The sequence below is a fragment of the Leucoraja erinacea genome, chromosome 14 (genome assembly GCF_028641065.1).
Source record: "Leucoraja erinacea ecotype New England chromosome 14, Leri_hhj_1, whole genome shotgun sequence".
NCBI lineage: Eukaryota > Metazoa > Chordata > Chondrichthyes > Rajiformes > Rajidae > Leucoraja > Leucoraja erinaceus.
The window spans coordinates 17,039,043-17,060,576 of NC_073390.1; the positions used below are offsets into that span (position 1 = coordinate 17,039,043).

The following is a 21,534-nucleotide window of genomic DNA, read 5'->3' on the forward strand; positions in this document are numbered from 1 at the left end:
GGAGATTAGAGTATCTTGACATCATGTCCAGCACAGACATTGTAGGCTGAAGGATCTGTTCCTGTGCTGTACTTTGCTAAGTTCTAAGTTGTGCTCTGTAACCGTACTGTAAATCTATCATCTTAAATGTATTCAGTGAAGGGGCCTCCATCACCTTCTGTGGTAGAGAATTCCACAGGTTCCATAGCCTCGGTGTGAAGAGATTTCTCCTCAACCTCGCCCTCAATGCCTTGATACTAGAACCCCTCATACTAGAGCCCACCAGGCTGAGTGGGAGCAACTTTGTGGCATGGATCAAAAATGGGTTGATTACAGGTAGGAGAGTTCCGACCCGAAGCGTCACCTATTCCTTTTGTCCAGAGATGCTGCCGGACCTGCTGAGTTACTCCAGCATTTTGTGTCTATGTTCCAAAACAGAGGGTAATGTCCAGGTTTTTTTCAGCATGGTAGGTAGTGACTGATGTGATGCCACAAAGATCAGTGCTTGAGCCCCAGGCATTCACAACGTATATCAAGGATTGGAATGAGGGGATCAATGTTATATTATTAAGTTTACATTGACTCAAAATTGAGTAGAATTGTGAATAGTAAAGAGGATTCAAAGTGATTTCAAGGAGATTAGGGCAAGATAGGAGATCTTGGAAATCCATGACAAATACTGTATAGTATAACTATAAAGTTATCCACTTTGATGGGATAAAGGCAGAGTATTATTTGAATGGTGATAGACTTGGAAATATAGATGTACAGATGGATCTTGGTATCCTTTTACATCAGTCACTGAAAACAAATATGCTGTTGGAGCAAGTTGTTAAAAAGGCATTACAAGAGGTCCGAGTATCAAAACGGAACATTTTACTGTAATTATGCAGGGCTTGGTGAGACCAAACCTGGAGCGTCGTGTTTCATTCTGATGGTCTTATCTGAGAATGGATATTCTTGCCATGGGCACTGATGGTTTAGTTTAGTTTTAGAGATACAGTGCAGATACAGGCCCTTTCTACACAGCAAGTCCGCACCGACCAGCGATCTCCATACACTACCATGTATGTCCCTAGTGTATCCTACACACTAGGGACAATTTACAATTTCCAGATGCCAAATTAACCTACAAAACCCACACATCTTTGGAGTGTGGGAGGAAACCGGAGCACCTGGAGAAAACCCACACGGTCACAGGGAGAACGTACAAACTTGGTACAGATAGCACCTGTAGTCATGATCAAACTTGGGCCTCTGGTGCTGTGAGGCAGCAACTCTACTGAAATGTGGCCAGTCCATTCCCTCCACTGGTGCTGCTTGACCTGCCGAGTTTCTCCAGCCCTTTGTGTTTTGCAGAAAACTGTAGATGTTGGAATCTGAAATGAAACAGAGAATGCTGGAAACACTCAAGAGGCCAGACAGCATCTGTGGAAAGAGAAACATAGTTCTAGTGATGTCCTTTCATCTGAGCCAGAGTTTTAAATTGCAGAGTTGGGTATGGCATATAAAATAGAAGGATAGTCTGTGTGAGGGTAGGGGTGGGATCAATTGAATTGATAAAAGTTGTGGAGAACTGGGTGAACGCAAGTGGTAAAGGTTGGTAGATAACAAAAGATGTCGAAGAGAGGATTAAATAAGAGGAATCAAGTGTGAAATGATCAGAAAAAATAGAATGGTGAATGATAGAATGAATTATCAATATGAAACATTAACGGGTGGTGTGGTGGCACAGCAGTAGAGTTGTTGCTTTACAGCGCTTACAGTGCAGGAGACCCGGGTTCGTTTCTGACTACGGGTGCTCTCTGTACGGAGTTTGCACGTTCTCACCATGACTGCATGGATTTTCTCCAAGATCTTTGGTTTCCTCTCACACTCCAAAGACATGCAGGTTTGTAAGTTGATTGGCTTGGTATAAATGTCAATTGTTCCCAGTGTGTGTAGGATAGTGTATAATGTGTGGGGATCGCTGGTCGGTGCTGACTCAGTGGGCCAAAGGACCTGTTTCCGCGCTGTACTGTATCTCTAAAAAAAACTAATCTTCTCTCCCTAGAAATGCTGCCTGACCGAGTGGGGCCTCTGTTTTATTTTAGATTTTTAGCATCTCTGGTACGTAGCTTATGCCTTTAGCTTGGAAATAAAAAAAATATTCATAATACCTTCTCTGCACTTAAAATACAATAGTAGAGTTTATGCAGTTCTCAAGTAAACAACTATAAATTCTGCAATGCTTTCTCTGATCCCAGCTCATCATAACTACCTTCCACTGACTTGCCATGGTGTACTTTGATGAGATATTTTATACAAGCTTAATTGTTTTTATAAAAAAGTTGCTGCATTCTCTCACTGCATTATTCTGCCCCTACCTTTTAGCCTCAGTTTCTACAGAGGGAAATAAAAATAGTGAAAGAGATATACGGACGTGAAAGGAAATCTTGGGGGAAAACATGCGCTGACTGCCGACGGTCAGTCAGCAACCGATTGATGCAGAAGCATAGAAACATAGAAACATAGAAATTAGGTGCAGGAGTAGGCCATTCGGCCCTTCGAGCCTGCACCACCATTCAATATGATCATGGCTGATCATCCAACTCAGTATCCTGTACCTGCCTTCTCTCCATACCCCCTGATCCTTTTAGCCACAAAGGCCACATCTAACTCCCTCTTAAATATAGCCAATGAACTGGCCTCAACTACCTTCTGTGGCAGAGAATTCCAGAGATTCACCACTCTCTGTGTGAAAATTGTTTTCCTCATCTCGGTCCTAAAAGATTTCCCCCTTATCCTTAAACTGTGACCTCTTGTTCTGGACTTCCCCAACATCGGGAACAATCTTCCTGCATCTAGCCTGTCCAACCCCTTAAGAATTTTGTAAGTTTCTATAAGATCCCCCCTCAATCATCTAAATTCTAGCGAGTACAAACCGAGTCTATCCACTCTTTCTTCATATGAAAGTCCTGACATCCCAGGAATCAGTCTGGTGAACCTTATCTGTACTCCCTCTATGGCAAGAATGTCTTTCCTCAGATTAGGAGACCAAAACTGTACGCAATACTCCAGATGTGGTCTCACCAAGACCCTGTACAACTGCAGTAGAACCTCCCTGCTCCTATACTCGAATCCTTTTGCTATGAATGCTAACATACCATTCGCCTTCTTCACTGCCTGCTGCACCTGCATGCCTACTTTTAAAGCCTGGTGTACCATGACACCCAGGTCTCGTTACATCTCCCCCTTTCCTAATCGGCCACCATTCAGATAATAGTTTACTTTCCTGTTTTTGCCACCAAAGTGGATAACCTCACATTTATCCACATTATACTGCATCTGACATGCATTTGCCCACTCACCCAGCCTATCCAAGTCACCTTGCAGCCTCCTAGCATCCTTCTCACAGCTAACACTGCCCCCCAGCTTCGTGTCATCCACAAATTTGGAGATGTTGCATTCAATTCCCTCGTCCAAATCATTAATATATATCGTAAATAGCTGGGGTCCCAGCACTGAGCCTTGCGGTACCCCACTAGTCACTGCCTGCCATTGTGAAAAGGACCTGTTTACTCCTACTCTTTGCTTCCTGTCTGCCAGCCAGTTCTCTATCCACATCAATACTGAACCCCCCCATCAATACTGAACCAGGAGACAAGAGAGACTGTGGGTGCTGGAACCTGAATAAAACAGGCCTGATTCATCTGCAGTAGAGGAGCAGCAACTCACATCTACTGGTGAAACCATTTAGATTAACGTCTGACTCCTTACATACAGTATGTTATTTTGTTCATTATCTAGTTAATACCATAAGATAAACTATTGAAACCACAGAATCCTGGTGGCTAAAGACGATGAATGTGTAAGAACTTGCAGAACACTTGAGGCAGTTTAAAACAAAATCTAATACTGTATGTTTTCTGTATTAGATATGCATTGGGATTGTCTCTAATGTTATAATTTAGCATTAGAGACAATTAAGTTGTGGAAACGCCAGAAGAAATTGCAAGCAGCAAGAGTAATGTTTAACTTGAGCAGAGAAACAAACTTAAGATCATTACAACTGTAGACTTTTGCCCAGCTCCCCGAATTTCAGGTCTATTTACTTTAGTTGGAGCTGGAATATTGTCAGCAAGTCAAGTACTGTTGCCTCTGATATTCCAAAAGCAATGTACTTAGCCCATGGCAGGTACCTACACCAGGGACATTTTACAGTGGTCAATTTAACCTAGCAACTCACACATCTTTAGTATATGGGAAGTTAACTGGACGAAACCTAGGCCGTCACAGAGAGATCGTACAAACTCCACAGAGACAGCAGCCAAAGTCAGAATTGTTTCATGTCTCTGGCACTGTGAGGCGGTAAATATACTAACAGTGTCCGGAAGTGGTGGCGCTGCCCCAGCAGCTGCGGCTCGCCCTGCAGTACGTTTATTTATTTATTTATTGTTGTTTTATTTTGACCTGTTTTAGTTAATTTTTGTTTATTTAGGTTGTGTATGTGTGTGTGTGTGGGGGGGGGGGGGGGGGGGGGGGGGGGGGGGGGGGGGGGGGGGGGGGGGGGGGAGAGAAACATGTTTTTGGTCTCTTTCTTTGGGGGGGATGCAACCTTTTCTTGTTGTATCCCCCGTTTCTGTCTCTGTCTGCGCTGAGGCCTAATGGCAGAGCTGGCGGCCTCCAACTGGGACCGACCTTGAGGCTCCGGAGGCGGAGCCAGACAGGACTTACCAATGCGAGGCTGGCCGACTTCGGGGCTGTGGTGGCGTTGCGGCGGCGGCAACCGACTTCGGAGGCTCGGCCGCGGGCCCAGTGGACGACATCGCCGGGAGCTCGCAGGTCACAGGTTGGTGACCTGTTTTTCTGGCGCTCCCGCAACAACAGCTTCGTCTGCTGGACTGGAGGGTGGCAGCTTCGGCAGCTTCGACTGCCCCGGGCCGCGGAGTTTGAACTGGCCCGGAGCTCGGATTCAGCCGTGGGACTTGCTTACCATCACCCGACGGGGTCACAACATCGGAGTCCTGGATCGCCTCAGCGCAGACGGAGAACAAGGATGGAAGAGACAAGGACTTTAAGACTTTTGCCTTCCATCACAGTGAGGAGGTGCCTGGGGAACTCACTGTGTGTGGATGTTAAATCTGTGTTTATTGTGTGTTTTGTTGTTTTATTCTATGTTATGACTGCAAGGCACGAATTTTGTTCAGACTGAAAAGTCTGAATGACAATAAAGGATACTTGATACTTGACTTGTCACTGCACATACTGTTAATAATCGGAGGAGTTTTGGAGATGGAATAGTTTAGTTTAATTTAGTTTATTGTCACGTGTACGGAGATAAAGTGAAAAGCTTTTATTGCGTGCTAACCTGTCAGCAGAAAGACAATACATGATTACAATCGATCCATTTACAGTGTAGAGATACATAATAAGGGAATAACTTTTAGTGCAAGATAAAGCCAGCAAAGCTCGATCAAGGATAGTCCGAGGGTCATCAAAGAGGTAAATAATAGTTCAGCACTGCTCTTTGGTTGTGCTAGGATGATTCAGTTGCCAGATAACAGCTGAGAAGAAACTGTCCCTGAATCTGGTGCTGTGTGTTTTCACATATCTATACCTTTTGCCTGATGGGAGAGGAGAGAAGAGGAGAAGAGGGAGTGGGCAGGGTTCGACTCGTCCTTGATTACGCTGCTAGCCTTGCTGAGGCAGCGTGCGGTACAAAATTGTGTCAATAGAAGGGAGGTTGGTTTGTGTGATGGCCTGGGCTGCAATTTCTTGCGGAGCAGGATGATCCCAAACCAACTGTGATGCTTTCTGATAAAATGCTTTCTATGGTGCACATCCCGATAAAAAATAGGCCAGAATATGAAATGGCTCCCAGACATCAGAGGTTATGAAAATAATGGCAGAGCTGGGAATTTCTGCTCCCTCTACTTTGAATTCGGATTGAATATGGGATATTCAAATGGACCGGAGTGGATAGTATATCCAAGAGGTGCACTGTGGCATTTTTTTCAATAGGCTGAAAATGACATTTAATATATATTTGTAAGTATAATAGTTTTGATAGTTTGATAGTTGCATTTACTGGAATATATTTGTAAACATACTGATAGCTAGAAACAAGGAAGTGCAGATGCTGGTTTGCAAATAAATGACACAAAGTGCTTGAGTAACTCAGTGGGTCAGGCAGCATCTCTGGAGAACATGAATAGGTGATGTTTCGGGTCTAAAGTAAGGTCCTGACCTTAAACATCACCTACCCATATTCTCCAGAGATGATGCCTGACCCGTTGAGTTACTCCCAAACGTTGTGTCTTTTTTACTGAACTGTGAGCTACATTTAAGTTATACATAGCAGGAAATATACAGTATCCTGTGATGTAATATCCAACAAAAGTGAGATGGTGTGTATTGCCTGTAACTGCTGTGAATGGCATCTATCACTGTGGTGAATTCTGGGGTGCTTGTTACTAATAGTTAAACAGCTTGAGACTGGAGCATCCAGTGATGCATGTTTGGTGTGGTCCATGTTAAACCCAACTGTTCCTCTTTCCACAGATGCTGCCGGACCTGCTGAGTGTTTCCAGCAGTTTCTGTTTTAGTTAATGTCGACCTCTCAATGGTTCAAAAAGCAGGGGGCTCAGCCAGACTTGGACAAATTAGATGGTAAAATACGATACGATATGATACGATAGAACGTTATTTATCCCAGGAGGGAAATTGATCTAGCAACAGTCGTAAAAACGCAAAAAAGCACAAAACACAAAATAGAACCAAAGAAACATAGAAAAATGGGTGCAGAAGTAGGTCATTCGGCCGTTCGAGTCAGCATTGCCATTCAATATGATCATGGTTGATCATATAAAACAGTACCCTGTTCCTGCCTTTTCCCCATATCCCCTGATTCCTTTTGCACTGAGAGCTAAATCTAGCTCTGTTGAAAACATCCAGTGAATTGGCCTCCACTGCCTCCTGTGGCAGATAATTCCACAGATGCACAACTCTTTGGGTGAAGAAGTTTTTCCTCATTTCAGTCCTAAATGGCCTACCCCTTATTCTTATAAATACAGTGCATTCAGAAAGTATTCAGACCCTTTCACTTTTTCCACACTTTGCTACGTTACAGCCTTATTCTAAAATGGATTAAATTCTTTTTTTTTATCATGAATCTATACACAATACCTCATAATAAAAAAAGCTAAAACAGGAATAAAACAACAAATAACTGAAATATCACATCTACTTCAGTATTCAGACCCTTCCATCAGTACTTTGTGGAGGCACCTTTAGCAGCGATTACAGCCTCAAGTGTTGGGTATGCACTACAAGCTTGGCACACCTGTATTTGGGTAATTTCTCCCATTTTTCTCTACAGATCCTCTCAAGCTCTGTCTGGTTGGATGGGGAGTGTCGATGAACAGCTATTTTCAGGTCCCTTCAGAGTTGTTCGATCGGGTTCAAGTCCGGGCTCTGGCTGGGCCACTCAAGGACATTCACACAGACTTGTCATGAAGCCACTCCTGTGTTGTCTTGGCTGTGTGCTTATGGTCATTGTCCTGTTGGAAGGTGAATATCTGTCCCAGTCTGAGGTCCAGAACGTTCTGGAGCAGGTGTTCATCAAGGATTTCTCTGTACTTTGCTCCGTTCATCTTTCCCTTGATCATGACTAGACTTCCAGTTACTGCTGCTGAAAAACACCCCCACAGCATGATGCTGCCACCACCATGCTTCACCGAGGGTATGGTACTGGCCAGGTGATGGGCGGTCCCCGGTTTCCTCCAGGCGTGACGCTTGGCATTCAGGCAAAGAGTTCAATCTTGGTTTCATCAGACCAGAGAATCATGTTTCTCATGCCTTTTGGCAAACGCCAATCGGGCTGTCATGTGCCTTTTACTGAGGAGTGACTTCCGTCTGGCCACTCTACCATAAAGGGCTGATTGGTGGAGTGCTGCAGGTATAGTTGTCCTTCTGGAAGGTTCTACCATCTCCACAGAGGAACTCTGGAGTTCTGTCAGAGTGACCATCGGGTTTGTGGTCACCTCCCTGACCAAGGCCCTTCTCCCCCGATTGCTCAGTTTGGCCGGGCGGCCAGCTCTATGAAGAGTCCTGGTGGTTCAAAAGTTCTTCCATTTAAGAATAACGGTGGCCACTGTGCTCTTTGGGACCTGCAATGCTGCAGAAATCATTTTATACCCTTCCCCAGACCTGTGTCTCAACACAATTCTGTCTCGGAGGTCTACGGACAATTTCTTCATCTTCATGGTTGTTGCTCTGACATGCACTGTCAACTGTGGGACCTTATATAGACAGGTGTGTGCCTTTCCAAATCATGTCCAATCAATTGACTTCCATCAAGTTGTAGAAATATCTCAAGGATAATCAAGAAACTGGATGAACCTAAGCTCAATTTTGAGTGTCATAGCAAAGGGTCTGAATACTTATGTAAATATGATATTTCAGTTTTTTTTTTTAATTATTTTGCAAATTTTTTAAAACACCTGTTTTCGCTACATCATTCTGGGGTATTGTGTGTAGATTGATGATAATAAAATAAATGTAATCCATTTTTAAATAAGGCTGTAATGTAACAAAATGTGAAAAAGGTGAAGGGGTCTGAATACTTTCTGAATCCACTGTACACAAAACATTAAATTAAAGTGACGTGGAAAGGCTTGGGGGATGTGCAAAGATTGGGGAGGGAGGGGAGGAGGGTAATCAGTCTCAGTCTACCCCATGACAGAAGGGGGAGGTGTTGTAAAGTTTGATAGCCACAGGGAAGAAGGATCTCCTGGGTCGTTCTGTCCTGCATCTTGGTGGAACCAGTCTGTTGCTGAAGGTACTCCTCGGGTTGACCAATGTGTCATGGAGGGGGTGAGCGGTATTGTCCAGGATGCTCTACAGTTTGAGGAGCATCCTCCCCTCCAAGACCACCTCCTATAAATCCAACTCTGCCTCCAGGACGGAGCCAGGCTTCCTGATGAGTTTGTTGATCCTATTGGCATCTGCAGCCTTTGACTTGCTGCCCCAGCACATGGCAGCAAAGAAGATGGCACCGGCTACCACCGATTGATAGAACATCTGCAGCAGTTCTGATGTTGCAGTAGGAACTGCAGCATCTTCCTGGAATACTTAAAATGCAATGTTCTGATCACAAACTCCACAATGCTTCCTGACACTCTTAAAATAATCCTTATTACTTCTCCAGTGAATCAATTTCTCCTTATGGTATACAGGTACTAGAGACCAATAGTAGTTTGCTGACTCATTGTGCGAACTAATCCAGAGACTAATAGGTGCAATCAAAAACAGTATTACAAAACCTAGGGATATGTGACTCATTGCTCAATCTGGCATCATGTGCAGCAGAGTTATCCTTATTGTTGGCCTGCACAACATCTGATGATATATAATCTTCTATCATGTGTCGCACAGTAACAATATTTTACCTGTTTCGTAACCTGTTTGTGAAATGCCCTGGGGCACTATTGCTATTTCAGAGGGTGCATATGATAGGAAACTGTTGATGCATGGTTGTATAACATTGATCGTAGAACAATATTCTCTGTCCATCCCCTACCCTAGTCACCATACTAGTTTCACTGTCGTCCTGCTGAATTTCACTGTTTGTATCACTCATTATCACCTTCTCCATCTTTCCTTGATCATCATTGCTGGCTTTGGTTTGTCATTTTGCATACCTTTCATTTAAGTTCTCTGTACCTTTTCATATCTCTTGTTTCCCTCTCCCCTGACTCTCAGTCTGAAGAACGGTCTCAACCCAAAATGTCACCTCTTCCTTTTCTCCAGAGACACTGCTTGACCTGCTGAGCTTTTTGTGTCCATCTTCGGTGTAAACCAGCATCTACAGTTCCTTCCTACCCATAACATGCAGTAACAGGTCATTCAGCCCACAATGTCCATGCTGAGCATGGTACCAGGTTGCCATGATTCCATAACATTTTCATATTTGCTTACGGCAGAAAAGGAGATAATTCATCTCTTTGTTCTACTCAGGGGCGGAAATCCCGGGGGGTGGGGGGCGCGGCAGGTGGGACACGTCTCCCCCTATTTTGAGAGGTGGGGGACAGTCCCTTCCCATTTCTTGTAATCCGGATTTTAAAAACCGGTGAAATCTCCGCTTTCCGCGAGACAGTGGGAGTGGGACTGCTGATCGAGGGAGCTGATTGGACGTGAGAGACATCGGTCAGCAGGCAATGGGGGCAGGACTTGGTGATTCAGCACGATCATTGGAGAAGGGAGACGTGCCAAAACACTCTCGGCACAGACCTGCGCCTCATCCGCAGCCAGGATCGATCCCGGCTCTCGCGGCGCTGTCCCGTCCCCACCCGAGTGCCCCCCCCCAACCCCAACCCCACCACGCTCGGGAGTGGCCAGAGAGGTCGGGAGTCAGACGGGAGCGGTGCCCCCAGTCCCACAGCCAGCGCAGCCAAGCAGCGCTCAACCCAGCTCAACTCTGCCTGTCCCGCCGGGTTAACCTACAGCCCTGCCTGGACTTGTGGGAAATGTTGCCCAGGCTTACAGTCAGCTCGGAGAAGCTGCGCTGGTGTCCCGTCAGTCCAGGCAGGGCTGTAGGTTGACCCGGTGAGACAGGAAGAGTTGAGCTGCATTCAGCGCTAGATTGAGCCTCCGAAGCCTCACGCGCGTGTGTGTGAGTGTGCATGCGTACACGGCCGCCAAGACATTGTGTCCTCCTTGTCCCCCGGTCCCCTCCATATTTTGATAGCGATTTCCATGCCTGGTTCTACTGCAGCCCTTGAAGCAATTGCATTCCTTCTTCAAATGTATTACCAGTGTAATTGCAAGATGACGTCAGAACATGGGGACAATTTGTGTGCTGTTCCAGAACAGGATCTATTGCATTCATATACGGTGTGATTTTACTATTTGACATACAGAACAAGTTTTTCGCTATCTCTGTAAATGTGACAATAATAAACAGAACTGAAATAAACTAAACCGCAATAGGCTTGTATTAAGTGAGAATTTTAACTTTTCAATGTTGACTGGGATTCTTTAGTGCAAGGGTTTTAAATGGGGAGGAATTCATAAAATGCTGTCTGAGGTTTTCTGAAACAGCGAGTACTAAAGGAAGAGGGTGTATTTTATGTCAGGGAATGAGGACAGGCAAATGAATTAAGTATTTGTGGAGGAACCAGTTGGAAACATTGACCATAAATTGGTCAGATTCAAGGTAGTCATGGAGTAAGATATAGTTGGTCCTCAAGTTGTGGCTCTAAACTGAGGATTTTGATAGTGTAAGTCTGACCTCGGGAGAGATAGATTGGGAGCAGCTACGAGAGTGCAAATCAACTTCTGACCTCAAATTTCAGGTAGTCCCTGCTTTCTCCTTCTGTCCCCTTCTCAACTCTCCCTCAGCCAACTGTCTCCGCATCTTCCTTTCTTCTCCCCCCCCCCCCCCCCCCTCCCCCCTCCTCACATCTCGACCAGAAACGTTGCATATTTCCTTCGCTCCATAGATGCTGCCTCACCTGCTCAGTTTCTCCAGCATTTTTGTCAACCTCTGATAAGTGGAGGTGTTTACAGGTGAGATAATAAGAATTGACAGGTAGCCTGTCCATGTGAGGGTAACAGGCAAAGATGGTAAGTTTAAGGAACCTTTTGTTAGCAAAGGATATTGCAGGTTTGTAGGTTAATTGGGTTCTGTAAATTGTCCCTACTGTATAAGATAAAACTACTGAATGGGTGATTGCTGGTCAGCCTTGACTCAGTGGGATGAAGGGCCTGTTTCCACAATGTATCTCTAAACTAAACTGAACTGAACTGAACTAAACTAAACACAAAGTGCTGGAGCAGCTCAGCAGGTCACTAAGTGATCAATTGAGTTAATCCAGCATATTGTGTTCTGTATGTCCAATGGGCCTTGCCAACCTGATCTCCATAAATTCCTCCAGTCCTACTGCCATTAGGAAACATGAAACCATCCAATTCCAGTTTCTTGATTAGTTTTGGCATTACGTGCTCTATTGAGTATCTTCAGCAGCAACTCATTTGACCTTTTAAATTCATCCCTCTTATCTCTCCACTTTCTTCATCTTCCTGTATGATCCTTTAATATTTCAAGCTTTTGGTCCTCCGTTTCAATGCCTCCTTTTGGGGTTGATTGCCAAATTCTATCTTGCATTACACCTCTGAACATCCTGGGAGTTTAGTTCAGTTTAGATTTGTTTAGAGATGCAGCGCACTAGCCCTTTGGCCCACCGAGTCCCCGTACACTAGCATTATCCGACACATTAGTGACAATTTACAATTTTACCAGAGCCAATTGACCAACAAAAATCCACGCCATTCACTGGGAGAATGTACAAACTCCGTAAGACTGCACCCATTGTCAGAATCAAACCTGGGTCTCTGGTGCTGTAAGGCAGTAACATAACCGTTGTGCCACCGTGCTGCCCCGTGAGCTAACTGCTCATGTGTTCCTCCCTTGGCACATGCAAGCCAGATGATTATGCCAAAAAAGTAAATATTGCTGCAATACATCAACAAGCCACCAACTTACTGCATTCCCCACGATCTGTTTTGTGTAACTGTAGCTGAATTCTCAATTGAGCCTGATTTAAGAGTTACTATTTCCAATGTATTCAATAAGCCTTTCTGCAATTTTCTCCTTCGAATCGCACAACACTTTACTTGCGATATGTCACAATTAAGATAGGATTATGCCATCTTGCGAGCAGAAGCAATTACTGGAATGGATTATTCGTGTCAGCAAGAGAAGCAAAGCACATGAACAATTTTCTAATGTCCTGCACTTTCCCTTATGTGTAGCAGATCAGGGGAAGCCATTCAAAGATCTGATCTCCGCACACTGTGGAGTTTCATGCATTCCAAACAATCCCAGAGAACACACTGAACATGGTCCTAAATAATTGCTGTGTGACAAGATTAAATTCACTGTTGTAGGCTGTGGATAAATTCAACTAGAGCTTTCCACTCCAGGGGATTCAGTACTGTTAAAATGCCTTCTATAACATAGAGCATAGAATAATAAACAGTACAGCACAGGACCAGATTGTAAGACTCACAAAGGCTGTGCCAGCATAATGCAAAGTTCATCTCCTCTGCCTGCTTGTAATCCATTTCTTTCCATTCCCTGCATATCTATGTGCCAATCCAAATGTCACTATCATATCTTCCACCGACACTCCTGGCAGTGCGTTCCAGCCACCCACAACTCCCTGCGCACAAAACTTACTCTGTGCATCTTCTGTAAACATCCCCCCTCTGATTTTAAAGCTGTATCCTGTAGTTTAGTTTAGTTTAGAGACGCAGCGTGGAAACAGGCCCTTCGTTTACCGAGTCCGCGCCGACTAGCGATCCTTGTACACCAGCACTGTCCTGCACACGGGGCCAATTTACAATTTACAGAATTAATCTACAAACTTGTACGTCTTTGGAGAGTGGGAGGAAACCAGAGCACCCCGGGAAAACCCATGCGGCCATGGGGAGAATGTATGGGGAGCACCTATAGTTAGGACATTTCCGCCCTGGGAGAACGCCTTGGACTATCTATGTCTCATAATTTATGCCTCATAGTTTTATATGCTTCCAGTAGCCCTCACCAAACCTCTGACACTCCACAGATAACAATCCAGGTTTGTTCACCCTCCTTATAGCTAGAACCCAGGCAGCATTAAGCAAAGGGGGACTGAGGCATAGATCAGGAACCAAAGCTGTAGATCAGGAAAGGTAAAAGCAGATTGTACTATGTCCATAGGTAAATGATAATTAGCTAAAGTGGGTCCCGTGCAGACTAAATATTATGATGGAAATGGCTGGTAAATTAAATGAGCATTGATGGGACTAAAATTCCTTGAACCCTGATGACCTATATCCTAGATTTTGAAGGAGGTGACCATGGAGATAGTAGGTGTTTTCAATCATCTTCCAAAATTCAATTGGGTCCAAATACGTAGGTTCCCACAAATTGGAAGATAACAATGGTAACTCCCACTACTTAGGAAATCAGGGAGAGAGGGAGCAGGGATCTACAGACTGGTTAGTCTTATATCAATGGTGGGATTTTAGTAGAAGAATATATTGGTCTTCTTCCAATTATGTAGGGGTCTCACGACGTCATACCTGGAGTATTGTGTGTAGGTCTGGACACCCAATGTAATGAAGGATATACGAACTCAAGAAAATGCATTGAAAGTTCACGTTCACGAGAATGAAGCCCCAGCTGCCTATAGGGGGAAGCTTGGATGCCCAGTGGACTGGGGAATCAAGGAGGGAGCCGCGGGTGACAATGGACGCAAGGAGTGGGCCGGTAGGAGAAAGACTGGGGTATTGCCTCCAGCACCTTCAAGGACACTGGCATTCTTCTATTTGCTCCGTCTATTATCCTTGCGTTTGGCTTGATTGTAATATATGTTCAGTATTATCTAATTGGTTTGGCTAGCTCACAAACAAAATCTTTCCACTGTACTTCGCTACTTGCGACAATAATAAACCTAATCCTAGCCCTAGATGGAATTAAGCAGCCTGTCTTTATAATACATCCTTCAATGCAAATTTTAGAAGCTGCCAAACAGAAACTGGAAGTTGAACTTGAAGGGCAGTGGGACACGTCCATCATCAGCTACACCAATCCCGCGGTATCGAGAATGGTGAGTACAGATAAACAAAGCAAACTGCTTCTTTGACATTTCCACCCTGAGAAATAGATTTTGACTGTCTACGCTACCTATGCCTCACATAATTTTATATACTTCTGTCAGATCATTTCACAGAAAACAATCCAAGTTGTCCCAACCTCTCCTCATAGGTAATCCCCTTTTGTCCAGGCAGCATTCTGGTAAATCTCAATCAATCAATCCATCACATACACAATAAAGTGCAGTGAAATGAAGGTGCAGTGAAAGTTCAGTGAAGTGCAGTCCCCCTTCTGCACCCTCTCCAAATGTCCAACATCCTTCCTGTAATGGGACGACCAGAAGTGTACACAATACTCCAAACACGGCCTAATTGTAGTGATATTAAGCTGTGACATGACCTCCCAACTCTTATACTCAATGCCCCGGCTGATGAAGGCAAAAATACCATATGCCTTTGTTGCTATTCTATCTACTTGTGTTGACATTCTCAGGGAGCTGCGGACTTGGATTTTAAACATCTGATCCAATCTTGCTGAAACTCTCTGTGTGAGATATTGATTCAAGAAGGCATCTTCAGCTTCAAGTCTCGCCCGAACCAATTCTCACTGTCAAATTCCACAATGAAAATCTATTCTTGGCATCCAGCCAAAGAAAGGAAGGGTAGACTTTAGACTTTCGGCTTTAGAGATACAGTTTAGAAACAAGCCCACCGAGTCCGTGCCGACCAGCCATCACCCTATACACTAACACTATCCTGCACACTAGGCACAATTTACATTTCATTCAACCAAAGCCAATTAACCTACAAACTTATGTCTTTAGAGTGTGGGTAGAAACCGGAGCACTCGGAGAAAAGCCACATGTTCACAGAGAGAACATACAAACTCCGTACAGGCAGCACCCGTAGGTAGGATCAAACCCATGCCTCTGACGCAATGAGGCAGCAATTCTACTGCTACGCTACTCTGCCACTCAATAGCTTTAATTGTTTTAATTGAGCACCCATTCCTCCTTACAGTGTTATTGAAATCACATGGATGTCGAACAGTTCAGTACAGGAACAGGTCCTTCCCTTCACAATTTTTGTGCCAACCACAATGCTAATTAAACTGCACTTCTGCCTACAAGTGATCTATATCTCTCAATTCCCTACCAGTTCACATGTCTAACTAAATGCCTCTTAAACATTGCTAATGTATCTGCTTCCACTTCCACTTCGCCTGGCAGCGACTTCCAGGCACCTATCACTCACTGTATAAAAAAACTTGCCACATAAATCTCCTTTTAACTTTTTGATTCATTAATTTTACCTTGGAGCTAAGTCATCTAGTATTTGACTTTTTCACCTTGGAAAACAGATTCTGATTACCATAAATATGTCTCTCATAAATTTTATAAACTTCTCTCGAATCATCCCTTAGGAAGATTTTGAACTTCCAGAGAAAACCTCCAGAGAGTCTGTGGAATTCTCTGCCTCAGGGCGGAGGAGGCGGGTTCTCTGGATGCTTTAAAGAGAGAGCTAGATAGGGCTCTTAAAAATAGCGGTCATGGGATATGAGGAGAAGGCAGGAACGGGGTACTGATTGGGGATGATTAGCCATGATCACATTGAATAGCGGTGCTGGCACAAAGGGCCAAATGGCCTACTCCTGCACCTATTGTCTATTGTCTAAAACATTCCCAAGTTTGCCCAGTTTCAACATCTGCAATGCTCGGCTTGTTTTGCTTATCCACCCATACCATGCCCCGATGGGTAGGAGTGTTTGCTGGTGTGATCTCTGCCCCAACTATTACATGTTGTACAAGTGCATACCTAGAACTGCACCTCTCTTCCCTCTGATTTGATCATAGCCAAGATACAGGGTTCTTCGGCTCTTCTGTGCCATTATTTCATTTCCCCTTTGCTGGATTTGATGTCATGACTTTGAGTTCACCATTCTCACCCTCACTTAGTTCTCTGGCACCAAGTTTAGCAGTTGCAACATTGTGAACTAATGATCTCCCTCTACTACTACCATGCAGCTAGCTGTTATTCTTTCCACCACAACTTCCTAGGAGCAAATGTCACCAGCAACTTGTCCTGGATCAGCCATATGGAAGTAATGGCCACAAAAGCACACCAACGCCTTAGAACACTTCCTTAGAAGGCTTAGGAACTTCGGCACATCGCCAACAACTCTCATCAACTTCTACAGATGCGCCGTAGAAAGCATTTTATCAGGATGCATCACAGCATGGTTTTGAAACAGCTCCATCCAAGACCACAAGGAATTGCAGAGAATTGAAGACGCAGCCCAGATCATCACATAAACCAACCTCCTTACCATTGACTCCAGCTGCACTTCACACTGCATCGGCAAGGCCACCAGCATAATCAAGGACAGATCTCATCCGAAATTAACTTGGCATCAAGTTTGACACAGACATCATGGGCCAACGGGCTTCTTCTGTGCTGCACTGTTCTATATTCTATGTATGTTCCATGTACTGAAATAAAGACTGTGGTAGATAATATTTTTTTAATTTGGACATGACAGAGGCCAAAATAGACAACAACGGGATTAGTTTCCGAAGGATCAAAGGCAAGCAGCAGAAGTACAATATGCAGAAATTATAGGTCAAACTAAAGGAGGTTCCTTTCATGGGTCCTGCATCCTACAACATCTATATATTACTAAAACTCTCATCTTGTTTGTTTCTATGTCTGTCTCTGTGTGAGTGTGCCCATGTGCTCCCGGAACACGATAGCGTTACAATTTTTGGACCACCTTACTCACCATTATTCTGTGGTGTGTTTTTTTAATCAAGTTTCATTCAGATTGATGGCATATTTTACAGGTATTCACATTTTAAACTTTACAAAACCCCACTTTGAGAAAAATCGCGTGAACTTGTAGTGGCAGTTAGCAGCTATCATGTCACAATGGGATCTCATTTACATAAACTGCCCATCAGCAGTGCTCCACCCCACAATGACATCACAAAGGGATCTCATTTACATTAAGAAAAACAGCAGCTTCCACCTCACAATGACGTCAAGGGGGGTAGGGAGGGGAGAGGGGTTATGGAGAGAGGGAGGGAGTGACTGAGGGTAGAGAGTGACTGAGGGTAGGGGAAAGGAGAGGGAGGGAGAGGGAGGGAGAGGTGAGGGAGCGAGTGCAGGAGGGGAGGAGGAGAGGGGAGAGAAAAGGGAGGGTGAAGAGGAGGGGGAGGAAGTGTTGGGGGATGAGGGGGAAATAAAACACGCCTGTGCAGTTGGGAGCTATGGGTGAATGGTGGAATATTGCATTGGGGGACAGGTTGCATTGGGGGAACGGGTGAGTGGTGAAATATTGAGTTGGGGGAACAAGGTCCAATGGTCTAGTTCAACATAAAACTCCGATTCAACTCCATCTGCCATTTCTCTGCCCAGATCTGTTTCATGCCATCTTCCTCCTGTCTGCAACCTGAGCAATTTTGGTGTTACTTGCAAACTTACCACCCATTCCATCTACATTCACTTCAAAGTTGTTTATACACCACAGTGGGACTCAAATTACGTCCAGCAAAGGGAATTCTAACCCTGTGCATCTTCTGTAAACTTGTTGGTATTCGATGTTTATTTGGATTTGACAATTGTTTCATCCAAGTGAGACAACTACCTTGGAAAGATCTATGAGCAAGTTGTCCAATGAATCAAAATAATGGATGCCACAGAGCCAGTGCAATGCTGCTTCGGTGACATTGTGAACTATTGCCTCAGGACAGGCTCTTGGAGAAGCTATCATAAGATAGTCAACCAACAGATAATAAAACATCATACTCCAACTAAAGAGGAGTTTTTATCCATTACACATGGTCAGGCGAGATGCCCCAAGCACACGGTGGGCGTGCATTTGTACAGATTGATCACACACCCCTTTAGGTGACTGTTCATAAGTGATAGGAGCAGAATTAGCCCATTTGGCCCATCAGGTCTATTCTGCCATTCAATCATGGCTTTTCTATCTCTCCCTCTCAACCACATTCTCATGCCTTCTCCCCATAATCCCTGACACCTGTACTAATCACAAATCTATCAATGTCTGCCTTAAAGATATCCATTGACGGCCTCCACATCCATCGGTGCAATGAATTCCACAGATTCACCACCCTCTGATTAAAGTAATTCCTCCTCATCTCTTTCCTAAAGGTACATCCTTTTATTGTGAGGATATGGCCTTTGGTCTGGACCACTGGTAGAAACATCCTCCCCACATCCACTCTATCCAGGCCTTTCACTATTCACTACAGGACTAGTGCCGTCAAAACACTGATTGTGATGGAGAATCAACCTCAAGTCCGAACCAGACTACAATGACTGAGTTCACGCTTGAACACATACACTGTATCTGATACATCAACTGTTACCATCCAGGCAGTAAGATATACATCACAAACACACTGAGTACTGAATATCTTCTTGCAGGAAAGATAGATCATAGTTGCAGAGAACTGAAGTGAGTGGATACAGAAACAATTTGCTCATGTGAAGAGGAATGATGAAGAGGCTACAGCAAATATCATAATTTAATTCAATGCTACAAATGTTGCATGCAGTTGTCACAAGGAGATGGCCAGGAAAGCAGAAGGAGCTTCCACTCAGTCCTGCCCCAAACATGAAAGTTCTGGAGGAACTCAGCGGGTCAGGCAACATCTGTGGAGGGAAAGGACAGGCAACATTTTGGGAGGATATCCTTCTTCAGGTCCTGATCCAAAACATTGCCACTTATCCAATTTCCCCACAGATGCTGCCTGACCCGCTCAGTTTCTCCAGATCTTGTGTTTTGCTCAAATTTCCAGATCTGCAGTTCCTTGTATCTCTCTTGACCCAAGATTCCTTGTTCAACGTGACCTCTGGTCTTCCAGACATTGCTCTCCAAAGCTGAAAGGAGTTGGTAGAATGAGGCGAGGATAACATTTTAGACCAGACATCAGAGATTTGTGAGGTTGAATCATTCAATGCCTTCAAGGTGGAAAAATCAGATTTTTAGTATTTTTGGGAATCAAGGATTAGTGTGCCGAGACATAGATTATTTTGGAATGGTAGAGCAGGCTGGAGAGTCTGTAGAGTGTGTTGGGCCACTAATGTTCCTGTTGATAAGGAGGCTCCATTCACTGGTTTGCTGAAGGATACGTATGTATGCAGATATCCAATGCGGATCAGCATGTCAGAAAATGGTGCCTTTGGCTGAGAAAGAATGAAATGCAGAGCAATGAGTTCATCACAGTTGTTCGGGAATGTTATAGGAAAGATGTTGTCAAGCTGGAAAGGGTCCAGAGAAGATTTACGAGGATGTTGCCAGGACTCGAGGGCCTGAGCTATGAGGAAAGGTTGAGCAGGCTAGGACTCTATTCCTTGGAGCTCAGGAGGATGAGGGGTGTTCTTATAGAGGAGTACAAAATCACGAGAGGAATAGATGAGGTAATGCACAGAGTCTCTTGCCCAGAGTGGGGGAATCGAGAACCGAGGACATAGGCTGAAGGTGTGGAGGGAAAGATTCAATAGGAACCTGAGGGATAACTTTATCTCACAAAGGGTGGTGAGTGTATGGAACAAGCTGCCAGAGGAGGTGGTTGAGGCAGGTACCGCAACTTATAAGAAACATTTAGATTGGTGCATGGATAGGATAGGTTTAGAGGGATATGGGCCAAATGTAGGCGGGTGGAACTAATGTAAAGATGGGTCATGTTGTTGTGGGCAAGTTGGGCCAAAGGGCCTGTATCCTCGCTGTATGAGTCTATTATTCTGTCACTATGACTCTCAGTGTGTGACTCCAGCACCATACATATCCCAGCCGGAAAGCATTTCCAGCATATATTTTAGCAATGTTACAGAATTTTGAGTTTTTAAAAATCAAGTCTGTAATTTATCCCATCAGATAAAGCATAAACAGAAGTTTAATTTGACACCTAATTCACTTTCATATCTTCAGTATTAAAAATTTATGGCCATTTTCATACTCGGAAATTAGCACCTTGTTCCCTATTGATTTTCCATTGACTTAACACAAAAGCTGTGATCAAGGACAGTCAAAAGCCCATAACTTTCTTAAAAATTAAGAGAACTGAAAGAAATTTTCAGTTATTGTAGATTGAAGTATTCTGAAATAAATATGAAACAATCTTACTTAGATGACTTGAAATTAAAGCATATAATTAGTTAGTTACCGAATTGTAGCTAATTACAAAATTCAATTACTAGATCTAAACATCTATCAATTTCTTAAGAATAGATTAACATTTTTAAATAGCCTAAGTGTCCAAATAACATTCACACAATAATTCACAATATAACATGATTTTTAAATCTCATTGTCATGGATTTATAGGCCAAGTGGAAGGAATTTAATGTTTAATACCTGTAAATTAATGGCCATTTATATCATCTTGCGAGTGGGTTGTTCTGGAACACGATCATTTGGAACGTTGCGGTTTGCGGTGAATTTATACCCCCATATTGGCAGGAAAAGTACTGCCAGTTCGTATGGGGAAAAAATCACCATTTCGCAACTTAAAATGTGAATTAAAGGCATCTTAAGGAGCACTTTTATACATAAAATAAACGGCTTTCTTTTACCTGTCCCGTACCTGAAATCCGTCCCCGTTGTCGGCATTGACGGCTTTAGAAGCTGATTTTAAAATTACTCCAGCGCTGAACTTGTCGGGCGATTAAAAAAAAAATACGCGGAACGCCCGTCGGAACGATTCTTCAGCAAAAGCTTGCACTCCAACCAAATATATTCCAGAACAAGGTAGGAAAAAAACGCGTTTTGACCCCGCCAAAGGCGCCAAAATCGCACACACGGCCAGTGGCAGAATTTCAGCACCGCTGAAGGTAAGTATTGTAACATACATATATATATTTACTTCTGCCTACTTCTTGGCCAGTGCTGAGCAAACCCAACATCAC

The 21,534-nt window shown here is 44.0% G+C and overlaps 1 long non-coding RNA gene across 1 annotated transcript in view; it reads left to right on the forward strand.

Moving 5' to 3' along the window:
• LOC129703324 (uncharacterized) overlaps nucleotides 1–17,608 on the forward strand; it is a 33,637-nt gene extending 16,029 nt beyond the window's left edge. The window contains exons 2-3 of the long non-coding RNA XR_008724542.1: nucleotides 14,527–14,615; nucleotides 16,659–17,608. This is a non-coding gene — a long non-coding RNA (uncharacterized LOC129703324). The remainder of the gene's footprint in view (nucleotides 1–14,526; nucleotides 14,616–16,658) is intronic.
• The last annotated feature ends 3,926 nt before the right edge of the window (nucleotides 17,609–21,534 follow it).